General features: G+C 39.5%; 1 long non-coding RNA gene across 6 annotated transcripts in view; it reads right to left on the bottom strand.

Moving 5' to 3' along the window:
- LOC131480799 (uncharacterized) overlaps window positions 1-14,869 on the bottom strand; it is a 121,498-nt gene that overhangs the window by 105,357 nt on the left and 1,272 nt on the right. The window contains exons 1-2 of one of the 6 annotated variants that reach the window (XR_009245828.1): window positions 13,028-13,730; window positions 10,767-10,877 (exon numbers count right to left, since the gene is read on the bottom strand). The exons of 1 other annotated variant lie outside the window; for it this stretch is intronic. This is a non-coding gene — a long non-coding RNA (uncharacterized LOC131480799). Of the gene's footprint in view, window positions 1-10,766; window positions 10,878-13,027; window positions 13,731-14,869 lie in introns of those variants that run through there. 4 more of the 6 variants (XR_009245829.1, XR_009245830.1, XR_009245827.1 and 1 more) reach the window with 4 other exon arrangements.

The following is a 14,869-nucleotide window of genomic DNA, read 5'->3' as shown; positions in this document are numbered from 1 at the left end:
CATTAAAAATAATTTTTTAAAAAATAATAAATGTAGAACATAGTAGAGCAAAGTAAAAATACAATGCAGAGTCTCCAAAACAGAATGAAGCAAGCAGAAAAAAGAATCTCAGAATTGAAGATATTTTCGGTCATCAGTGGGAAGCAAACAAAAAGCTGGAAGCAGAGCTGGATCAGGCCAAAACAAGTATTCAAGAATTGAAAGACACTATTAAGAGCCCAAATATGAGAGTTATGGGAGTCCCAGAAGGTGCAGAAAGAGAAACTGGTTTTACAGATATATTTAATAAAATAATAAGGGAAAATTTCCCTAATCTAGAGAAAGAACTGGGAAACAACATCCAGGAGGAACACAGAGCTCCCAACAGGCTTGATCAAAAGCGATCTTCACCAAGACACATGAGCATCAAGCTCCCTTCAGCCAAACATAAAAAAAAGATCCTTGAATGCTTGAATGTGCACATGAAAAAAATCAGTTGACATATTAAAGGAATACCAATTAAATGCACAGGAGACCTCTCACAAGAAACTCTACAGGCAAGAAGAGAATGGAGCGACATATTCCATATTCTAAAAGAAAAAAATTGTCGGCCTTGGATAACATATCCAGCAAAGCTTTCTTTTGTCTTCGAAAATGAAACTAAATTCTTCCACATTGAAGAAAACTAAAAGAATTTGCCTCTTCCAAACCTGCCCTACAAATGATACTTCAAGATGTTCTCTTGACAAAGAGGAATAGCACCAAACGAAACCAAAGGCGAATGGGAAGAACATCCCAGTAAAATGACAACAGAAGACTAAATCAATGAACAACCCATTCCTAAAATGACAGGACCAAAGTACCACCCATACATATTAACCCTGAAAGTAATTGGCTTAAGCTCAATCAAACATCATGGATTAGTAGACTGGATTACAAAACAAAACCCATCTATTTGCTGTCTAGAAGAGACACATTTCACCAACAAAAATCAGCGGAAGCTCTATCTCATGGATTTTAATGTTTTTGTTTTTGTTACTTTCATCTCTTTAAAACAGTTTCTTGTGATTAAATTCTTCAGTGACTCATAGATCATAGAGTAGCATCATTTTCTTCAAGAAGGTTCTTGATTTTCATTTCTTCAGCAACACATTAATCATTCAGTAGCATGACATTTAACTTCATGGTGTTGTTAATTTCTTTTTCTTCCTGTTGTTGATTTTGTTTTATGGCTTTTCATTTAAGGGGATGTATAGTAGCTGTGTAATAGAGACTGTCATATCTAGTAACATGTAATTTACCTTCATGGCACTGTAAATTTCTATTTTTCTTCCTATTGTTGATTTTGTATTGTGACTTTTCATTGAAGAGGAAGTACAGTAACTGTGAAATGGAGATTAGCATATCCAGATGTGAGGATACAATGTAGTATGCATCTCTACTTCCAGACAAAGATGGACTTACAATGAAACTGTTTACTATATCTTGACAATAGGATGCTGGACTCTCTGCCATTGTCCATGCCTGTAATGATGGACATATGACTGTGTATGAAGAACTACACTTTAGTAATGATATAGAGGAACTAGGTGGGGGAGGAGGGAATAGGGGCTGGGATAAGGGAAATCCCAAGAGCCTGTGGAACTGTGTCATAAAATGATAATAATAAATATGTAAATAAATAAATAAATAAGACAAAAATAATGTGATTATATATGTATAATATATAAAACATAATACAAATTTGTTCATATCTGCAGGCTTCCACAATAAAGTATCTAGCTCAAACTGTATTTAGGAGTAAAAAAAAAAACCTCTCAGATGTAAGAATTTGTAACTTATATACACTTGTATACATATCCTGGCTTAAAAGGTAAAGCTTAAGGGTAAAATATCCATTTAAAATAAACCAACATTTTAAAAATTATAATCTCCTCTTAAAGGTAAATCTTTAAAGCCATGAGTAAAAATTACAATGATATAGACATTAAAATATACAATAGCTCCATTAGAAATATTAGAGATTAACTATCGCTCTAAAGAAAATTGGGCCATTAAGCTTCATTTTGATGTTTACTTTTTTTTTCTTTTTGAAAGATTTAATTTTTATTGGACAGTCAGATACACAGAGAGAAAGAGAGACAGAGCGAAAGATCTTCCGTCCACTGGTTCACTCCCCAAGTGGTTTCAATGGCCAAAACTGAGCAGATCCTAAGCCAGGAGCTTCTTCAGGATCTCCCACACAGGTGCAGGGTCCCAAGGCTTTGGGCCATACTCTACTGCTTTGCCAGGCCACTAGCAGGGAGCTAGAAGGGAAGTGGAGCAGCCAGGATGCAAACCAGCATTCATATGGGATCCCTGCACATGCAAGCTGAGGACTTTAACCACTAGGCTGCTGCATTGGACCCTGATATTTACTTCCACATAAGTTTACTAATCTGGTGAAAAGATGCAGGAGCATTTGGGCTAGGGTTTAAGATGTCTATGTTCCATTTGGAGTGCTTGGTTTCAATATCCTACCTCTACCCCCAACTCCAGCTTCCTGCCACTGTGGACCCTTGGAGGAAGCAGTGCTAGCTCATGAGGGCCCCTGCACCCCAAAAGGAGACCCGAGTTGAGTTTCCAGCTCCAAGCTTTGACTTGACCCAGCCCTTGGCTCCAAGCATTTGGAAAAGTCAACTAGCAGAAGGGAGTTTTATCTTTCTGTTTCTGTCTCTCAAGTGAAAATTAAAATTCTTTTACTAGTATTCATGTTTCAAACTTTGCTCTCATTCTATTTTGCTTCACCTGTTAGAAAAATGCATATGGCCAAGTTCTGGGCTACAAGCAGCTCCAAACTGCTATGAATTTTTCTGGATATTGTCACCCATTTGCTCTTTCTAAAGACATGGGGCACTTATCTCAAGACATTTATTTGTCCTATTGCATTACATTTTTTAAAAATATGCTAGTGACAATGTAACTCAAGTGCAATCTCAATGCAGTTCAAAGAATCTCAAGTTGGAAAAAAAGTGACTAGGTCAGCATCTTCCCCTCAATAACTTGCCTTTTAACTGAGAATGTTTCTGTACAGGATGACCAAGTCACAGCACAGCAGATCTTATTGTTTCAAGATGCTTTATAATCCATGTCAATGGCCACACAGTTCATGCAACCCAAAGTGATGGGAATCAAACATGAAGATGGTTGAAATAATTGGGTCAAATCTGTAGCAGACCAGTTCAGTAGTCTTCACATAAAAATGAGGTATATTCAAAAATTCATAACGCATCACATTCTCTGAGCCTAAAAGATATGGTTTCAACCAATTCCAGGACATTGGCAAATAACATGTAAATCATTACTACTTGTACAAGAGAGGAAAAAATTAACAATAATATACCATATAAATATAGGGAGCTTTTATTTCCTAGACACCAAATTTCTAAATCAATCCCCTATAGTTCAGCAGGATTAAGGTTGGGGATGAAGCCTGTAACAGAAGCACTGGGAATCAGAATCCTTTAAGTTAAAGGATTATTTTTCATTCTTCATTTCATTGAGTTGGTTGAATCTGCCACACTAAATCCATCCTGGCCCTTTGCTCTACCAGATGCCCCAGGAAGCTGATCTGTTTAGGCAACAGGCTTCCACTGACTGAACCAATAGCTCGCCATGAATGAGAGATCAGAAGAGAGCAAGGCAGATTGCTAGTTGAGTCCTTTGTGGCCTAATTCCTGCACAGAAGGTGAGAGCTGATTCAAGGAGTCGAAAAAACAGCCTATCAAGCCCATAACTGCATCATCCCAAAAGGTTTTCAAACTCTTTAGCCTGCCTTTGTAAACAGTCCCTCTATTAAGCTTTCCTTTTTTTATTATGTTTTTAACTTAAATGTTTACTGACCCATATAACCAGTAACCATTTTTCAGAATTATTTGGCAATTAGTATTCATTCAAAATAATTGTTTGGCACAGTGGTTAATACGCTGCTTAGGACACTCACATTCCAAGTCAAAGGGCCTGGTTTGAGTCCAGGCTACACTCTCCACTGCAGCCTGGGAAGTAGCAAATTTGCTCAAGCAGCTGGGTCCTAGCCATATACATGGTAAGCACGAGACGACTGAATTCATTGCTTCATGTCTCATCTTGGCCCAACCCTGACTGCTGCAGGCATTTGGAGAGTGAACTAGCTTGTCTACAGGGTAAAAATCTCAGACTCCTAATTGATACTAGGATTTCTGGGTCTCCCTGAGGTCAGGCCATTAAACATCAGTCCTACTGATTTTTTTTTTAAGATTTATTTTGTTTTTATTTGAAAGGTAGTTGCAGAGAAGAGAGACAGATGGCTGCAATGGCCAGAACTGAGCCAATCAGAGGCTAAGAGCCAGGAGCTTCCTCTGGCTCTCCCATGTGGGTGCTGGAACCCAAGGACTTGAGCCATCCTCCAATTCATTCTCAGGCATTAGTAGGGAGCTGGATAAGAAGTGAAGCAGCCAGGAATCAAACCAGCTCCCGTATGAGATACTGGTACCTCACACAGAAGACAGACATACTACAGAGACAGCCCCAGGCCCACTGCATTTTGAGATTTGTTTTATTTATTTGAAAAGCAGAAAGAAAGAGAGAAACCAGTCTTCCATGAGCAGGTCCAATGGCCAGGGCAGGATTGGACCTAGGCCAGGAGCTTCTTCTAGGTTTCAGGTGTGTGTGCAGCGATCCAAGATTTTGATTTGTCCTTTACTGCTTTTCTCCAGCACATTAGCAAGCAGCTAGATGAGAAGTAGAACAGACAGGATTTGAACCATGCCCCAATGGGTTTCTGGCACTGCAGGCAGTGGCCTGATGTGCTACACCACAACACCAGCCTAGGTCTACAGCCTTTGAAGAGTGACTGCAATCACCCTTCCTTCTTGTTCGTTAAGTGCTGCTTCTTAGCTTTCATCATGCTGAGATCCTCCCACTCTCACTGAGATCAGCAGCTTTTATTAGTGACACTATTCTACAGCAGTCACAATTAACAGCCATTACAACACTCCAAAATTGATGGTATTTCTTATATCAATTTTTTTTCTATCTCTCCTTGGGAAGATGAAGTTAAATGTTAGGTATGTTAAAATTCAAGGAGATTTTGACCAAATGATTAAAAAGTAAAAAAATGATTCATGAATCAAGCAGCTCTTAGAATCAGAACAGACTTTACAAATTCCAATTAACCATGTGTTCTGAGAACTTGAATTAACAATGTGTTCTGACTCCTTATAGCAAAATAAATATGAAGCAGGGGGAAAAAAAGCCAACTTAATTTGCTACAGTTTAGTCATTTGGTTGCAGCTTAAGCATCTAATTTGTTAGAGAGGTCTGCAACTAACCAAATTCAGTTACTTCAAACTAACTCTAAACCACTTTGACTGTTGGGCTCCATGTGAATGCCCAGACCCAACACAAGACTGCCCACAGATTTTATTTGACAATTCCACTGGAAGGACTTGTCAGCCTCTCAGGGCCTCAGCACCACTCAGTCCTCATCACCCTACATTTCTGGTCTCAATACCTCATTGGTAGGGCACACGTTTAAGTTATTCCAGCTAAAGAGATACCTTTTTAACATTCAGCAGATGACTAGCCAAGGACACTTAAAGGTCACTGAATGCAGCACACCAGGAAGATAACTGGTAGTAACTAAACAAGTAATCAAATGATTAAACAATGAATCAGAAAAAGTATCCATTGTTAACCAGTCTGTTAATTTTCCTATAAAAGTCTCTACAATGCCTATCTACTCATGCGCAACAAAAGTATCAACAACTTCATAGACTCCTCCCTGTTCAACTAAGTGATCTGGCAACTTAAAAAAGATTTATATTTTTTCATTTATCCAAAAGATAGAGTTACACAAAAAAATGACACACACATACACACACACACACGTCAGATCTGCTTGTTCATACTCCAAATGGCCAGGAACTTCTTTCAGGTCTCCCACGTGGGCACAGGGGTCCAAAGACCCGGGCCATCCTTTGCTGCTTTCTCAGGCCATAAGCTGGTTGCTGGATTAGAAGCAGCCAGAACAGTAAACAGTGCTTACATGGGATGCCAGCACCACAGGTGGCATCTCTATATCACAGCACAGGCCCCTATGATCCAGCAGTGCTTAACCAGATTAAATTACAATGGAAGAAGAATGAATATCTAGAAGAGTGTGCAAGTCTGGTTACCCTACCCACCATGAAAACAAAGAGAGCATAAGCAAGAAAAAAAAGAGAGGCATAAGAATCTCTAATGGACAGCCTTATTGCAGCATCTTGAGACCTACTACCATCAGTACCTGTAGACTGAGCCACTCTGGACCTTCCTTAGCCAAACACCAAGGGATTCCCGCCATCTCTCTTCCCCCAACTTCCAATAAATAGTGCAGCAAGATTCCAGCCATTGAAGAGTTAAGACAAGTAAAATTAGGAGTCTGCCTTGAAGCACAGAGGCTGGCCACAGTGAGATTCCACACTAGATAAAGATCAAAAGCCTCAACTTCAAACAAATGCTCACAGAACTCTAGAACTTCCCCATTGGAAGAGACTTGTAACAGTTGGGTGGGCTCGGTGGGATAAAGTTGTTTGGAAAAGTGTCACTGACAGCCTCACATGGACCTGACATTGCCATGTGTGACCCAGCTTAGTGCCAGCCTGAGGAGGCTGGGACTGTAATTCTCATCATTCTCCCAACTTTGGGAAGATTGCAAGGAATCATAAAACTGTCTTGTAACTCTGTGCCCAGTGAGGAAAACCCAACTCAGGGTAGATCCTCATGATCCCCACCCCAACACCAGTGGGGACAGCCACAATCAAAGTCAATTATTAAACTAGTGGAAAAAAATATACCTAACCCGTCAAGAACCAAATGACTTCAGAAGCTTATTAGTGTCAGCAACTTTCAAGGAAATATGACCTCACCTAGTGACCAAAATAATGTGTAAGAAACCAACCAGAGGCTGGCACCTTGGCTTACCACATTAAGAGTGTTTATACAAGGAATTTACGCAGAAATGGATGGTTACTTACGAAAATCAGAAAGTTGGGTTATCACTAAAAAAGTGAAATTTGAAGGGGTTGGGAGCTTCATAATAAAGTATGAAGCAACACATGTTTGAAAACATGGTAAACCACTAAAATCAAATCATTTTGGAATAAAACATAAAAACCAATAACCTTGATTTTATATATTTTTCCACTCTTAATATATTTTTATTTTGAGTTTTAAATTGTGTGGTACAATTTCATGTAGGCTGGGATTTCCCCCCAATCTCCCACCCCCCATCAGATTATTTCTATTTTGTTACAATAGTGTAGTCCTTCATAAGGAATCATAATACTATCAGTCTGTTATTTAAGTGTACCCCAACATTTTTGGTACAATGTCAGACAGTCCAGCATCCCACTGTCTACCCATGTCCAACACTTTCGTTGGGAATCCATCTTTCATCTGAAAGCAAGGATGCATGTTCCATTATAACCCCATAACTGTACATGATAGACCCCAGTACTCCATCACTATACATTTCCATAATTGAGAAGCCATGAAACAAGGTCAACAACTGGTACGAGTTAGAACAGCCACAACAACAACAACAACAATTACAGCACCATGAAAAAATGCGCCACTGAGTAACCAACACATGGGTGACAAGAAGGAAACACAAAAGTCTCCTAGGAAAAATGATGTCATTATATAATCCATGAGTGCGTGATGAATTTGACAAGAGAAAAGAAATTATTTGAAATAAACCAAACTGAAATTTTAAAAAAAATCAAAACACATGGATAAGCCAAAAGAGCAAACAAAAAACAGTATGGATTGGATTATTGAAGTTACACTTTCCATGTTGATTTCCTTATATAAGAGAGAATATATGGTATTTGTTCTTTTATGATTGACTCATTTCACTGAGCATAATGGTCTCTAGTTGGGACCACCTGGTTGCAAACAGAGTAATTTCATTCTTCCTAATAGCTGAATAATATTCCATGGAGTAGATGTACCAGTTTCTTTAATCACTCTTCTTTGGATGCATATCTGGATTGTTTCCATGTCTTTGCTATTGTAGATTGTGCTGCTGCAAATATAGGATTACAGATCCCCTTCTCACATGCAGATTTCACGTCTATTGGGTATATTCCTAGGAGCGGGATAGATGGGTCATATGGCAGGCTTATTTTCCAATTAACCAAGCACTCTCCCTACTGATTTCCACAGTGGTTATACTAGCCTACGCTCCCACAGCAGTGAAGGCCGGTGCCTTTCTTCACACATCCATGCCAGCAGGTGTTGTTCGTTGAGTTCTGAATATAGGCCAGTCTCACTAGAGTTAGGTGGTACCTCAACATGGTTTTCATTTGTATCTCTCTGATGGCTAGGGAGCCTGAGCATCTTTTCATATGTCTGTTAGCCATTTGAATCTCTTCTTTTGAAAAATGTCTGTTCATTTCCATTGCCCATTTTGTTACAGGGGCTTTTTTTGCCCATTTTGTTTGTTTTGCTGTCCCTGGGTTTCTGAAGCTCTTTGTAGATCCTGGATATTAGTACCCTATCACTTCTGTAGTGTGCAAAAATTTTCTCCCATTCTGTTGGTTGCTTCTTCACTTTCTTGATTGTTTCCTTTGCTGTACAGAAGCATTTCAGTTTGATGTAGTCCCATTTGTTCATTTTGGATTTGATTGCCTTTGCTTTTGGTGTCTTTTTTAAGAAGTCTTTCCCTGTTCCTGTATCTTGGAGTTTGCTTCTTGTGTTTCCTTTAATAGCTTGATGGTTTCTGAAAGTAGATTTAGGTCCTTGATCCATTTAGAGTTAATTTTCATATAATGTGACAGGTATGGGTCTTGCTTCTTAATTCTGCACGCTGCTATCCAGTTGTCCCAACAGCATTCGTCAAAGAGAACAGGATTTTTGCCTGGATTGTTTTCAGTTTTACTGTCAAAGATTAGTTGACCAAACATGTGTGGGCTCCCTTCTGGTGTTTCTATTCTGTTCCACTAATCTTCTTCTCTGTTTCTGTACCAGTACCAGACTGTTTTAATAACCACTGCTCTGCAGTATGTCCTGAGGTCTGGAATTGTGATTCCTCCAGCTTGATTTCTAATTTTCAGGATAGCTTTTGCTATTTGTGGTCTTTTATGACTCCAGATGAACTTTTGTATCATCTTTTTTATTTCTGAAAAGAATGTTGTTGGATTTTGATTCGGATGGCATTGAATCTGTATATTGCTTTTGGTAATATGGTCATGTTGATGATGTTGATCCTTCCAATCCAGAAACATGGTAAGGTTCTCCATTTTTAAACATCTTCTTCTATTTCCTTTTTAAATGATTTATAGTTTTCCTCATAGAGGTCTTTCACATATATAATTAGTTTAATTCCTAGATATTTAAGATTCCTCTCCTCTATTTTAAAGGGGACTGTACTTACAATTTTTTTCTCATCCATGGAATTATTTGTGTACACTAGTGCCATAGATTTGTGTGCATTAATTTGTATCCTGCTACTCTGCAAAGTCTCTTATGAGTTCCAATAGTCTCTTGACTGAGTCTTTTGGTTCTCCTATGTAGAGAATCATGTCATCTGCAAATAGCGATAATTTCAATTCCTCATTTCCAATTTGTATTCCTTTAATTGTTTTTCTTACCTAATAGCTCTGGCAAGGACTTCCACAACTATATTGAAGAGTAGTGGTGATAGTGTACATCCCTAGTTCTCAAAAGGAAAGAAGACGAAGAAGAGACAATATTGTGGCTGGCTTTGCAGGTGGAAGAAAGAAACCATAAATCGAGAAGTGGGAGCATTCTCTAGAAGCTACAGAAGGCTCTTAGCTGACACTGAGCAAGTACAAGGGCACTGCATTCCTACAACTGCAAAAAAACTGAATTTTGCAAAAAGACTTCAACAGCGAGGAAAGGGATTTTCCCCTGCAAAGGTGGGGCATGTCCAACCTGCAGACAATTAAGGTCTATGAAATCAGTTAGCGTGGCCCTGCCAAGGCAACCACAAGTGCAACTGAAATTCAATGTATTCACAGCAGGCTAATTTTTAAGCTGATAACTTTGTATGGCCCACAAATGGTGTTAAACCTGCTCAAATCGCCATTGGCACAACAAATGCTGCCCACCCCCCACAAGCTTCCAAAAGGAAATGCAGCCCTATCAATCTGAGTTTCTTTTTAAAGACTGATTTATTTTTGTTGGAAAGGCTGATTTATAGAGAGAAGGAGAGACAAAGATCTTCCATCTACTGGTTCACTCCCCAAGTGGACACAAAAGCTAGAGCTAAGCGAATCCAAAGCAGGAGCTGGGAGCCTCCTCCAGGACTCCCCATATGGATGCAGGGTCCCAAGATTTTGGGCCATCCTCTGCTGCTTTCCTAGCCCATAAGCAGGGTGCTGAATGGAAATTGGAGCAGCCAAGACACAAATTGATGCCTATTTGGGATTCCAACATTTGGAAGGAGATGATTAGCCAATCGAGCCATTGCACAGGGCCCACCCAACATTTTGGTTTGATCCTTTGAGATCCATGCCAGACTTTGGACTTTCAAAACAGTAAAGCAATAAATATACATTGCTTAATCTTCTAAGGTTCTGGTCATTTGTAACGGCAGCAATAAAAACTAATACATCAGTGGAGATGGCACTGTGGCACAGTGCATTAAGCCACCTCCTGCAACACCAGCATCCCAAATGAGCACTGTTTGAGCCCTGCCCGGTACACTACTGGTGGGTTCCTGCTGAGGAGCCTAGGAAAGTAGCAGAAAGTGGCCCAAGTACCTGGGTTCCTGTGCCAGCCATGTGAGTAACCTGGATGGAATAACTGGCTCTTGGCTTTTATCTGGCTGATTCCAGGACACTGAAGTCATTCAGGGAGTGAATTAGAGGACCCTGAAGATGGGGGGAGATGAACAACTTTAGTTCCAGGACAATTGCCTGATTCTCATATTCTGATTCAACATAAAATTAACATCAGAAGACAACCCAAGTGCTTGGGTCCCTGCCACCTGAATAGGCAACTCAGAAGAAGTTTGGCCTGACCCAGCCCTGGCAGTTGCAGCTATCTGGAGAGTGAGACAGCCAACTGAAGATCTCTGTCTCTCCTTCTCCAGTCTCTTCCCTCTTCCTGTATAAGGGTGTAAATAAACTAAAAAAAAAAGAATTATGTCCCCCCTTAGTCTGACTTTACTGCAGTATCCTTTTAAAAGCCAATAACTCTCACTCCTATTTAATAATTAAAGCAAAATCATACGTCACTGTTTTGAGATTAAACTATAGCACTCCAACTATTTCGTGTGAGAAATTCTATTAATATTTAAGTCTCTTTCTCAGTGAAGAAATGAACACACTTTATGGGAAAAACTCAATCAGACTTCACAACAGGCCATTATAGTAATTTAAAAACTTACTTTGAATTAGGGGTTGGCAAACATACCTGTTTGCAAACAAGTCCAAACGGTAAATATTTTAAAATCTTTTAACGACTCTTTAAAAATGTAAAAACCAAACTGAATGTAGAAAATTGAGCCAATGCCCACAGCAGTATTATTCACGATAGATAGATAGATATTATTCACATATGAATGGATACACATGTGACATACACATACTAGAGAACATTAATCTTAAGAAGAAATGAAAATCTAATGTATAATATCAGTGAATCTTGAAAACATTCCACTGAAATAAGCCAAACAAAAGACAAAACATTGTATGACTGCACATACATGAGTTAACGAGACTAGATCAAATTCAAAGAGACAGAAAGTACAACAATGGTTATCACCCACAGGGATTAGGAGTAACGGGGAGTTACTGTTTAATGAACGCCAAGTTTCCATTTGGGATGATGAGACAGCTCCAGGATGGTAGTGATATAACACAATGATGGAAATTCACTAAAGCCTACTGGATTACAAACTCTTAACACGGTGAAAATGGTATGTGACCTGCATGGTCTCACAATAAAGAATGTAAAAGTCATTCTTAGCTCATAGGCCACATGATAGCAGATTGCAGACCATAACTAACCCACGACAGGACACAAATGGCCACGCCTGGCCTGAATCAGCATTAGACACTCTAAACAAAATGATATGACACAAAAAAATTCCCCAAGTCAATGGGTCACTTTGAATATGTTCTACAGATCGTTATGTGGCAGGTGCAGGAAGTAGACATGCATGGAATTTTTCATGAAGCATTAAAGGAAATCTAAAAATTGTGGTAGATAACGTTGAAACTTAAGAAGTGGGTAAAGATACTTAGCACTAACATTAAGGTTTACAAGTAGCAGGTTAACCTACATGGACTGGCATTGTGGTGTTCATAGGCTAAACTCTGTTAATCCTCAGGCCCCCACACCTTTTAGGGAGACTGGAGTGAACTGGCTCCTGGCTCCTGACTTTGGTTGCAGCCATTTGGGGAGTGAACCAGCAGACACACACTCTCTAAATCCACCCTTCAAATGCATAAAAAAAAAGCTTTTTTAAAAAAAAAGTCTGACATACAACTTGTACCACTTGTATTTTCTTTCTTACCTATTTGGTGTACGGTAGATCACGCTCCCATTTAGGAGGGGGAAAAAACCCAAAACATTACAAAATTAAGTATACTATAAAATGCAGCTCACCTCTTTCATCTGTACTCTTGCAACTTTTCCATCTAAAATTCATTTAACTCATTGGTTGATAACACAGTCTCAAACTCTGGAGCCAACAGTCTTCTTTAAAAAAAACCCAAGGCACCTTACCTAGCCAAAAGGTCAGTTGCAAACACACACAAGAAAAAATCACCATCAGAGAGAAACTTCTTACAGAGCAGGCGGTGCCAGTTATCTCTTCAAAGATATAAGTAACAACACCTTAATTCAGTGAAGTAAAACAACCACATTATTATGCTCACGGGCCCTGCAGCTTGGGATATAGAATAAGGAAGAGGAGAGATGGCTTTGGTGACTATGACTGGAGTCTCAGCTGAACAACTCAAAGGCTGGGGAGGGCATACAATGTTCAGGAGCTGGAAAGTCCTTCTCCACTCACACTCTTGGCACCTGGGCTGAGTTGACTTGAGGGCTGCTCTGAGCTGTGACTAGAAACCAGGATATCTTCGAGGGGCTTCCTATGTATCTCAGGCATTCTTACAGCATTCAGAACTCAGGTAGGAGGACTTCTTACATGATGGCAGAGAATTTCCAAAGTGTTTCAGTAGTTAGGTGCAGCTGTCTGGCCTTTTATGACCTAACCTCAGAAGTCACATATGATGACTACAGCCACTTTCATCATATTCTACTGGTCAATCAGTCACAAGCCCACACAGATTAAAAGAGAGGGAGCACAGAATATCTTTTGATTATTCAGGAAACCGCAGCCAGGGTTTAAAATCACTATGGACACACACAGAGGGTGAGACAGATGGAGACACAAACCAGTGAGTTATAAATGGCTACCTCCCAGATCGTTCAAAGTCAATTTCATTTACCTATTGGGTCAGACTAACAGAAACACACTCTTTAAACATGGTAAAATTTTATCTGCTCATTTCCAAGTGACACAGTAACAGATAGACAGAAATTTCAGTTAATGTAATGTGCACCAAGGTTAGTGACTAGCTTGCTTTTGACCCTGGCACTATCTGTTAGTCGCAATCAGTTCTTATTTTCTGATACCATCAATCACAGATTTGCCCTCAGACTTCGATTAGGAGCACAGCAACATCATGACTCCTGGCACCAACAGACGTATTACTGACAACAAAGATTTCACAGGCCAAGGAAAATTTCAAAAACAAATGTGAGCAAACAAAGTTGCCAGCATTTTATTCTCAAAAGTAAGAAAAAATATAACTACCGTCTACTATTACTGTCCTATTTTATAAAGGATGGATGGCTTCAAAAAACAATGTGATTCTCAGGCCGGGCGGCATGGCCTAGCGGCTAAAGTCCTCGCCTTCAAAGCCCTGGGATCCCATATGGGCGCCGGTTCTAATTCCGGCAGCTCCACTTCCCATCCAGCTCCCTGCTTGTGGCCTGGGAAAGCAGGAGAGGATGGCCCAAAGCTTTGGGACCCTGCACCCGCGTGGGAGACCCAGAAGAGGTTCCTGGTCCCGGCATCGGATTGGCGCATACCGGCCCGTTGCAGCTCACTTGGGGAGTGAAACATCGGATGGAAGATCTTCCTCTCTGTCTCTCCTCCTCTCTGTATATCCGGCTTTCCAATAATAATAATAAAAAAAAAATCTAAAAAAAAAAAAAAAGACAGGATCTTCTAAAAAAAAAAAATGTGATTCTCAATAGCACATAAATTGACTTAAAAGAAAACCCCACAGCATGAGTTTTTCATTTTTTGCTGATCTGTAGAATTTTAACTATAGATAAAACCAGTCACAAATTGGTGTTAAGACTACTAGCACATGAAATAGTCAGGTGTGGTGTCTTCTCTCACATTTTCCTAATGGTTCTAGATCTTTAGCTTGCTCTGAGAAACCCACAATCTAAAAAAGATGAGCAAACACTAATGATATAAAGATACAAGGATAGAGGATCACGGAAGGTTTCACAAAGTTGGTGAAAAGGGTTGGCTTGCCCTTGAGAAACATGGGGAGTTTATTACAGGCAACTGCAAAACTGTTTATACAAGCACAGAAACAACCTACCCAGGGAAGGGTACACTACGCACCAAGTAAGCTGTGCTTATGATAGCTTGTAGAGTGAAGATTTTTTTTTCTTTGTTCTATTTTCTGAAAATTTAGAAAGGTAGGATTTATTGGTTTAATAATCAGGTCTTTTCTTCTTTTAGAACAGCTATTCCAATTTTGTAAAGTTAGCTTATGAAGAACAAACAAAAGGCCTGTTTTCTGTTTAAGAAAGCACTCCATATTCAAAG

Source organism: Ochotona princeps, chromosome 7 (genome assembly GCF_030435755.1).
Source record: "Ochotona princeps isolate mOchPri1 chromosome 7, mOchPri1.hap1, whole genome shotgun sequence".
Taxonomy (NCBI): domain Eukaryota; kingdom Metazoa; phylum Chordata; class Mammalia; order Lagomorpha; family Ochotonidae; genus Ochotona; species Ochotona princeps.
This window is presented reverse-complemented; position numbering and strand designations above follow the sequence as displayed.